Here is an 11,177-nt window from a genome sequence, read left to right on the forward strand (position 1 = left end):
TTTCAAGCATGACCATCACGTGATAATATGCAATTTCACCTAACTAATTTCTTCACCAATGCACATTGTATCCTGATTTTCCTCTGGGTTTTAAATGAAATGAAGAATAGGAACATGGTCGGAGTAGTTGTTAGGCAATATTAGAAGCTAAATCTTGTGGTTTTAGACTCAAGGCGATCCTTTCCTAATAAGTAGTTAGGTGGTCCTGTTCTTGGAGTGGAATCGAAAACTTACTCCGACCCAATATATTCTTAAAACTCGAGATTGAGTACAGGCAACTTTTTCGAAAATATTAAAGAAGCCATGGATGAGATGTGATATAAGCAATAACATCAAGTGATGAATTTAACACTTTTTAGTTTAATCAAATTATTTTAGACTTGTTTTTCGTTTCCTTTGATTTTTTTCATACCATACCATACTTGGTTCAAGATCAATTCTACTTTGGAACCAACTTGGAACCAAAAACCATTTCGATTCAAGCAACTAAACTGGTTCTCCTGCTTTTGTACAATCTATCTGACTTGACCGATCTGGTCCTTACTTGGGTTGTTGTTCATCCCTAGCCATAATGGAGTACTTAGGTTTCATTTGTTTCGTAAAAAACAACTTCGAGGAAAGCGTTTTTTCCGATTTTTTTTTTACCGTTGATTCGCAAAAAATAAGTTAGTTTTGAAAAACACTTTCCGCCCATGAAGAAAACTCTTTCAAAAATAGATAAAACATTTTCCCCTTCTTGGGAAGAGGAAAGTATTTTCCCTCATCTTTGCTTCCTCAATTCCTTTTCATTCATTTTGTTTTATACTATTTTTTATTTTTCTTTTCTTCTTTTCTTTTCTTTTTATTTCTTTTGTTCTTTTTTTCCCTTCTTCCTCCTTCATCCGCCCGCGGCTCCTTCCTCCTTCTCCCCTTGCCGATCGCAGACCTCGGCGACGGTCGGTAGCCCAACGATCGGCCATGACATGGGCCGACGAGCTCGAGGCTCGGACGGTCCTAGAGATGTCGGGCTCTCCCGAGGCCAGTCGTCGGCCTTCACTGTGACCGGCGACCAGTCAAAACCAAAAGGAAAAGAAAAAAAATATAAAATATAATAAGAAAATAGAAAAAAAAAAAGACGGAAGAGGCTAAGAATTGGGAGTACACTGCTCAGTTAATATTTTGTCTTCAATTCTTTTTTTTTTTTTTGGTCGAAGTCTTCATTTCTTTTAAACGACCCAGGATCGTGGGTTCCATTATAAAAAAAAAAAAAACGAAACCCATGGTTTAATAAAAAAAAGAAACACATTTAGCTTCAATTTTTGCTAAAAAAATAATCAAAACAAATATATCCTTTGGACCGGTGCTGCCAGTTTAATCCAGTTGGTTGGTTTCCTTCCCACCAATCGGGAACCGGACCAATTATTCCTGGATATAAAAATTTAGAATCGGGAACTGGATTGATTCTTCTGAGAATCACCCAAAATCGGTGTAGTGTGATTCTCGGGTTGGATCGGATCGATACATACCCTCACCAATTGCTTTTTTTGGTCCAATCACCTTGACGCCCAATTGATAAAATGGACAAGTACACAGCAACATCAAACCTATCTTTCTCACACCAACTGCTTTCATGCGACAAAAACGCACAACTGATATTAACGACCCTCGCATGATGTCCCCATGAGAGAGAGAGAGAGAGAGAGAGAGAGAGAGAGAGAGAATTATATTATGCCTCGCCAAATTCATACATAATGGCAAAAAATTCATTTTGTTAATGGATGAGTGTGCCACCTAATGATAAAGCGACTCCTTGGTTGGCTGTTGATCTAATCCAAAACTCTTTTGTCAACTCCCAAATAGTATGCGAGCTATTCTCGTTCTCAAAACAAAAATAAGATGGTTCTGATAATCTTTAGGAGTCGGATCGTGACTATTCCCGTAGATGCAGATAAACACTAACGAATCATAAGGAAAACGACCCTCGTCAGACCGGCTTTCGCAATCGTTGTGCCCATGAAGTGTCATATTACATGATAACAAGGAAAATTACTAAAAAAGTCATAAACCTATTGTAATTGTGCCAATTCGGTTATAAACTGTTTTTTTTTTTTTTGCCAATTGAACGTTAAATTTTTTGCATTTGCGCTACTTCAATCCATTCGGTCAATTTTGACCGGCCGAGGTTGATGTGGGCATCGACCAGCATTGACGTAGTAATTTTTAATAAATTTTAAATTTTACATTTTAAATGTTTTTCTTTTTTTGTTCTCCTTCTTCCTCCAGCCGGTTGTTGGATCGGCGATCGGCGAGGGCAACCTCGCCCTTGCCTTTGGTAGGTTGCCAATCCGGCAATTGGCTAGAGGAGAAGAAGAAGAAAGAAGAGAGAAAAAAAAAAGGAAAGAAATAAATAAATAAATTGAAAATTATTAAAATATTATTAAAAATTACCACGTTAGCGTTAGCCGGCTAAAGTTGGCCGAATGGATTGAATTATCATAAATATAAAAAATTTAGAACTAAATTGGTAAAAAAAAAAGTAAGATTGAATTAATAAAATTACAATATATTTCGAATATTTTTAGTAATTTTCTCCATGGTAGCCGGTATCAACTATTGTTCGGTAATAAATGTATTCCAGGGGAAGTTTGTCTAGTGAATGACACCATCATTGCCTCCTGATTAGTGCTTTGAAATGGGGACTAGGTTCCTTAACAGAAGATTTAACGAGCTCCAGTCTCTTAATTGACCCAATTACTTAGTGGGGTCTTGGACCCATCGGCAGATGAGCCATCTAATTCTGTTTCCTTTGATTGGTTATATGGTCAGTAAACAGCAGTTTTCTATGTTGACATTGAAGCCGATGACATTTGATTGGGCTTGTTCTTGGAGCACCACCATTGGATTAGGTAGGATCACACTAATGATTATCCTAAAGACATTTATTAACCTTACTTGGAAAAGGTACATTCGATTTTCAAAACATCGACGAACATCTCGTGCGGATGAACCGCAAACTTGCGTATTTGGAAACCTAGTTATCTTGAGACCCAATGAGACACTATTGAAAATTAGTGTAAGAAGAGCGATAATTTAACACGCAGTACAAAATTCTAGCTGATTTGACTTATGTTGCCAAGTTCGGGTAATTTGACATGTTGGTGCGGCACTTTTCATTCACGAAAACAGTTGTGTTTTCGTTGTACAATATTAAGGGGAAAAAAAGAGAGGTGATAATTATCACGAAAAAACCCGTGCCTCTTGCTTGATTAGGGTTTAGGCAGATACCATAGTGAATCGGAGGAATGGCATTCATTTTTTGGCCTGATAAGAACTCATTTTCAATGCTTAATCTGGTTCAGAAGTAGATTGGTGTGTTAATTAGCCTAGTTCATGCTTTTGGTTTATTTATTAATTTATTTGTTCATCTTTTGCGGTCGCTCAATTAGTCAACATCTGCCCCGGCCCATTGATAAAGTTGCGATAATATATTCAAAGATTAGAATATCGTTGGCTCCAAAAAGTGAATAGGAGGCTCCTGCTTTCTCGTCATGCAGCTAAACTAGCACGTAGAACATGAAAAAAAATTAATTAAATCATGTGAGGATAAAAAAATGCCTATCCACTTTCTAATTAGAAAATTCTCTTCACGGCATGCAAATTATAAACATGGAATTATAATATGACACGACACGTCTCCACTAATCTAATCTCATTCTTGGCCATTTAAAAGGACATTCATTTTGTCCACGTCAGTAGAAAAGTTGGGTCCCGCTCGACCCGTGTTTGGCCACGTGGAAAAAGCATTTCTCACGAATTTTTCGTTTTCATTGTGTGCCCCTGTGTATATTACTTTTCCGGACATTTGTGGGGTGGAGAGTCAAAAGCCTTCTTGGCGATTCTTGGTCTTTCGTTCTAAAACCATTTCTTACTTTGAGCAAGAAAATACAAAAAAAAAAAAAAAAAAAAGAGTACTTACAAAATATAATATATATTTTCAAACATGACCTTTCAAGAGATAATGCACTTTTTACCTAACTGTTTTCTTCACTAAGGTATCCTTTTCCTCTGGGTTTTGAACAATATGAAGAGTTGGAACATGGTAATACTAATTGGTTAAGCAGTATTAGAAGATAAATCTCGCGACTTTGGACTCGTAAACGGAGACAATCCTTTGTTCTTCTAGGAGATACTACTCGGACCCTATAAATTCCTGGAATTCTGATTTGGGTATAGGCGACTTTTCGAGAATATTTACAAAACCATGGATGGGATATGAATAAATAATTGCATACGAAGAATGAATGTAATAGCTTTTTTGCAAATTCAGGTCAGGTTTATCTTTTTATTTGCTTTTCCAAACTGTACCAAAATCGTTTCGTGCTCAATTTTCCTTAACACCAACTTGAAGCCGGAAACTATTTCCGCTCATCGGGAATCTACCTGTTTTGGCCGGTCCCGATCCTTACTTGGGTCGGTGTCCATCCCTAATTGTAACGACTTATTTAAAATCTCTAATCTCACAATGACAAAAAGCAAAATCATAATTTTTTTTTTCGCTTTGAAAATAGATAAAAAGGAAGGGCGCCAGCCATTTGCTCCAAAGTCGATCGCCTTGGTTGGTGATTGGCGAGGGCAACCTCACCCCTTGCCTTTGGCAGGTTGCCAATTCGGCAACTGGCTAGAGGAGAAGAAGGAAAAAGAAGAGGAGAAAAAAGGGAAAGAAATAAAAAAAAAATTGAAATATTATTAAAAATTGTCACGTTAGTGTCGATCGACTAAAGTTGCTCAAATAGACTGAATTAGTATAAATACAAAATATTTAAGACTAAATTGATAAAAAAAAATTAAGACTAAATTGATAGAATTGCACTAACATTTTTAGTAATTTTCTCCATGGTAGCCGGTATCAACTATTGTTCGATAATAAATGTATTCCAGGGGAAGTTTGTCTAGTGAATGACACCATCATTGCCTCCTGATTAGTTCTTTGAAATGGGGATTATGTTCCTTAACAGAAGCTTTAACGAACTCCAGTCTCTTAGTTGACCCAATTACTTAGTGGGGTCTCGGACCCATCAACAGATGAGCCATCTAATTCTATTTCCTTTGATTGGTTATATGGTCAGTAAACCGCAGTTTTCTATGTTGACATTGAAGCCGATGACATTCGATTGGGCCTGTTCTTGGAGTACCCCCATTGCATTAGGTAGGATCATGCTAATGATTATCCTAAAGACATTTATTAACCTTACTTGGAAAACGTACATTCGATTTTCGAAACATCGACGAACATCTTGTGCGGATGAACTGCAAACTTGCGTATTTGGAAACCTAGTTCTCTCAAGACCCAATGAGATACAACTGAAAATTAGTGTAAGAAGAGTGATAATTTAACATGTAGTACAAAAGTCTGGCTGATTTGACTTATGATACCACCCGACCATAGCGCTCAGAAAAATAGCAACATAACTAAGTTCGGGTAATTTGACATGTCGGTGCGGCACTTTTCATACACGAAAACAGTTGTGTTTTCGTTGTACAATATTAAGGGGAACAAAAAAGAGGCGATAATTATCACGAAAAAAACCCGTGTCTCTTGCTTGATTAGGGTTTAGGCAGATACCATAGTGAATCGGAGGATTGGCATTCATTTTTTGGCCTGATAAGAACTCATTTTCAATGCTTAATCTCGTTCAGAAGTAGATTGGTGTGTTAATTAGCCTAGTTCATGCTTTTGATCTATTTATTAATTTATTTGTTCATCTTTTGCGGTCGCTCAATTAGTCAACATCTGCCCCGGCCCATTGAGAAAGTTGCGATAATATATTCAAAGATTAGAATATTGTTGGCTCCAAAAAGTGATTAGGAGGCTCCTGCTTTCTCGTCATGCAGCTAAACTAGCACGTAGAACATGAAAAAAATTAATTAAATCATGTGAGGATAAAAAAATGCCTATCCACTTTCTAATTTGAAAATTCTCTTCCCGGCATGCAAATTATAAACATGGAATTATAATATGACACGACACGTCTCCACTAATCTAATCTCATTCTTAGCCATTTAAAAGGACATTCATTTTGTCCACGTCAGTAGAAAAGTTGGGTCCCGCTCGACCCGTGTTTGGCCACGTGGAAAAAGCATGTCTCACGAATTTTTCGTTTTCATTGTGTGCCCCTGTGTATATTACTTTTCCGGACATTTGTGGGGTGGAGAGTCAAAAGCCTTCTTGGCGATTCTTGGTCTTTCGTTCTAAAACCATTTCTTACTTTGAGCAAGAAAATACAAAAAAAAAAAAAGAAAAGAGTACTTACAAAATATAATATATATTTTCAAACATGACCTTTCAAGAGATAATGCACTTTTTACCTAATTGTTTTCTTCACTACGGTATCCTGATTTTCCTCTTGGTTTTGAACAATATGAAGAGTTGGAACATGGTAATACTAATTGGTTAAGCAGTATTAGAAGATAAATCTCGCGACTTTGGACTCGTAAACGGAGACAATCCTTTGTTCTTCTAGGAGACACTACTCGGACCCTATAAATTCCTAGAATTCTGGTTTGGGTATAGGCGACTTTTCGAGAATATTTACAAAACCATGGATGGGATATGGATAAATAATTGCATACGAAGAATGAATGTAATAGCTTTTTTGCAAATTCAAGTCAGGTTTATCTTTTTATTTGCTTTTCCAAACCGCACCAAAATCGTTTCGTGCTCAATTTTCCTCAACACCAACTTGAAATCGGAAACTATTTCCGCTCATCGGGAATCGACCCGTTTTGGCCGGTCCCGATCCTTACTTGGGTCGGTGTTCATCCCTAATCGTGACGACTTATTTAAAATCTCTAATCTCACAATGACAAAAAGCAAAATCATAATTATTTTTTTTCGCTTTGAAAATAGATAAAAAAGGACGGGCGCCAGCCATTCGCTCCAAAGTCGATCGCCTTGGTTGGTGATTGGGCGGGCCCACCTAAGCCCGCGAAGTTTGAAAACCTCACGCATCGTCCACTCGGAAAGGCCGATTTGATTGCCCATTGCTTATCTTCAAAAGCTTCTAATTTCAATTTTCATTGATCTCAATTATTAGTTAGTACTATTATCGCATGCATTCCTCCATTTTTGTCTCCACATATTCATAGAACGGTATAAGAAACATCGAGTCGTTTGATCGCACATGTATCCGCCGAACTGTTTAGTAATTTACAAACCATCAGAAAGGACGCGCGAGATGAATTTCAACGAAAAAAATTGAATGGATGTTCGTCATCCATATGCGGATGGTTTCGAATTGCATAAGGGCGAGCGCGTCGGCTTTCCGATTGCTTTCGGTCCAATCAAACTTGGATGCCCGACTGATGAAATGGACAGAGGATATGGCAACATCGAAAGACCCATCTTTCACACACCAATTGCTTTCGTCGCAATAAAAGACAATGGATGATAGCAGCCGTCGCATGATGTCCTCATGCAAAAGGGAACAATCTCACACTCTACCAAATTGGTGCAAATTGGCCAAAATGGGTGAGGGTGCCACGTATTGATAAAGTGACTTCTTGATTGGCTATTGATCTAATCCAAACTTTCTCCAACTAGCCATCAATTTAATAAGGGGCCCCTTCTATCAATTCGTCGAAAGATTGCCTAACTATTTGGTGATTCGCCCTTTTCAATTTTCATCCATATAAGCAGCCGAAAGGTACAAAATTTGGCTAATGTTGAACCGATGACTAGATGGCTGAAACTTTTAGGAGAAGATTGATATTTAACCCACGATACAAAGTTCGTGTAATTTGACTCGTGATGCAATCCCACCGCAGCTCTGACAATAATACCGAAATAGGAAATCCGATCGAGCACCCATCGAGGAATAAGGTTTTGGCGAAGCAGTCGTGCACATGTGTGCGTCGCCTTCTTGTTTTACAAGTATTTTTTTTTCTGATGTGGTTTTTTCGGCTAGTTTTTGTCGGAAGTCATTGATGTAGCAACATGCCACGTAGGATGACCGGGTGACTGAACCGCGAAGTTAGTTATTTCCAACATAAATTGATTGGAAGGATTATATCGAGAATTTTTTCCCCAATTATGCATACTAGACTAGATTGACTTCATCTTGTGAGTGCCGAGACGTGTATAGACCACTGTCATATTAATTTAATGGACCGAATCCTATTCAACCATATTTTTAGGTGTAAGAATTTCTCTAATTTGGACCCACAAAAGGTCATTTTCAACCTCATTTGTCCTTATTGGATCTATAAAGAAAGAATTTCGTTTTGGTAACCGATCGTTGCCATGCAACAAAGACAAAATCAAAGTCATCGCGACGTGTATCGGGGCATCATCGCTTGAAATCCTAAATTAACATGCATCGTCACGAGCAGCTAACTGTTCCCAACAACTTGGGCTTGATATTGACATACGAAACTTTGTTTTATTTCATTGCTTTTAAAGTTAGGTGTATAAAATTTACAAAAAAAAAAAAAAAGGAAAAAATTGGCCGGCCATGCTGCGTCCTTCAAAAAAAAAAAATCGAAAATAGTAAAAGCCCGAGGTTGGCCGATTGTAAAATAATGAGATAAATGCACTGGAAGTCCTAAAATTTATTACAAATGTTCAATTGAGTTTTAAAACTTTCAAAAAGTATAATAAAATCCTAAAACTTGTCACGAAAGCGCAATCGAGTCCTAAAACTTTCAAAAAGTGCAATTAAGTTTTAGAACTTGTTATGAAAGTGCAATCGAGTCCTAAAACTTTTCAAAAGTACAACCAATAGTTGGACTTGATTAGATCAATTTGACAAGTATGAGGATTTGATTGCACTTTTTGAAAGTTTTAGGAATCAACTGTACTTTTGCGGTAAGTTTTAGGACTTCATTGCACTCTTTGAAAGTTTTAGAACTCAACTGCACTTTCGTGACAAGTTTTAGAACTTAATTCCACTTTTTTGAAAGTTTTAGGACTCAATTATACTTTCGTGATAAATTTTATGACTTTTAACACACTTATCTCTAAAATAATATGGAATTTTTCTGAATTCATTTTTTGTTTAGTGTGAAAGAATGGGAGTCTCCAAAGAAAATATGGGTTACCTCTGTTTGAAGTTGGCCGGCTTTCATCGTTTCGATGGCCGACGGATAGTGATGTTTAATTGGATAAAATATAGAATGACACATTGCCAATCGATGGGGCCAATTTGACTGTTGGATAAGGCAAAACAAAACATGGTTAGCTATAACTATCATTGAAAGAATATATATTTTTTTAATTTTCTGTTTTCTTGACAATATATTTGATAAGTGACACAAAAGAGAGGGAAAAAAAAAAACTCTCTTTTAAGAATGCAATTGTAAGAATACACATATAATCCGACAAAATGAGAGAGAATTAACGTTTTGATAATTCCATGGTAATCGACTGTGACCGATGATCGGGGGATGTCTCCATCCATAGATGACGAGATAAATGCGAACGAACCACAAGGACAACGACCATTGCCCGACCGGTTTTTTCCTTACTCGTCGTGCCCATAATGTCGTGGTACGGACGAACAAGGAAATCGACGCTGATTCCTCTCGTCATAGCCTACCGAATTTCCTCCCCATTAGAAGCTCATCAATTGACAACTTAGTCACATGCGGACGCAAAATCGGTCATCTTGTGATGATGGGAACGGCGATTAAGAAACGTATCGTACTACAACGTCGTATCCAAATTAACTTTTGTTTAATCAATGGATGCGTTCATGGGGGAGAGTTTTGTCTAGTGAATGACACCATCATTGCCTCTTTGATTAGTGCTCAATGAACTTTAGTTTTCTTAATTAACACTGTTGCGTAGTGGGGAGTTTTGTTGACCTATCAACAGATAAGCCGCTTTTGATTTTTGCTTGTCTTGGATTAGTTATACGGTCAGTAAACAGCAGTTTTCTCTGTTGACATTGGAGCTGACGGGCAATTTGTTTTGGTTCAACCACTTAGCCACCAGTTACACATCCCCCCAAACCGCCCATAAGAGATAAGTTTTGGTGACCCATTGACAAAATTGCTGTACTTTTTATTGCACTTGTCCACCAACCAGCTTCTCAACCGAAGAAAAAACATTTACTTTCCTCTGATGACAGAAAAGCTTGGCTCCTCCTTGTAGCATGGTGGTGCTTTGGGTAGGATCATGTTAATGATAACCCTAATGACATTTATCGGCCTTACTTAAAAAGGAATATTTGATTTATAATACATTGATCCAAGAGTACAGGCTTGGACACCCGATTACCTTGAGATCCGTGAAACACTTTGCAAACCTCGAGAATTTGTTAAATTCCGACCTTTTGTCCATGCAAGTGACCCTTGCCCGCAATTGATAAGATTTGGATGAATGACTTTCCATTTTGGAATTGGAAATTCCCCGGTGTTACAACTAATTGTGTCAAAAGGTGCGGGTCATTTAAATGTTTCTTGATTACTTATACTTCTAAAGCAATCCCATAGAGCGAATGGCTAAGCACATGAGGGCTGGTTTCTCCAAAACGAACAATTGACTGATTTGGTAATATCTCAGCAACATAGTATAACTATCATATCTTATGCTTATGGCGCTTGAAAAGGGGTGATCGCTCAACCCTTTGGGCCTTACAATAGGAGTTTTATGCCACTTATAAAATGCCCGAACTAAGTCATAATCACTGCCCAGAAGGACATGCTCGTTTTAATAGTCCCGCCACAAATTCAATTGCGACGCAAACCCGGATGCTTCCTAAGTCCGATCGAGGTTTCTTGAGATGTACGATGACTTGGAACTTAAACCTCGGACTAAAGACTTCTCGAAATAACTTGAGAACAACACATACACAGGTTAATCACCTTGGTGGTAAGAAAAATTATTTACTCTAACTCGAGCGTTCCTACATCATACTCAACATTGCTTTTGTTTGTTGACATTGAGACCAAACCCATGTCAATATCAATCTAGCCAAAAGAATTTTAATATGTTCCCCAACTACCAAGGGAAAAATGGTTCATCTTCCGTATTTATGAGCTATGGTTACTGAAGAGAGTTGTTATATTGATGGCGGTGGATTGAACTACATATAGTTCACGATTCTTTTGGATCAATGGAGGAAAAAAAAGGGGTTTTCAGACGGTCTAACCGTTGGAGAAATCCCTAATTATCTCTAACTGTTAGGATAATGAATAGT

The sequence above is a fragment of the Rhodamnia argentea genome, chromosome 4 (genome assembly GCF_020921035.1).
Source record: "Rhodamnia argentea isolate NSW1041297 chromosome 4, ASM2092103v1, whole genome shotgun sequence".
NCBI classification, from domain to species: Eukaryota; Viridiplantae; Streptophyta; class Magnoliopsida; order Myrtales; family Myrtaceae; genus Rhodamnia; species Rhodamnia argentea.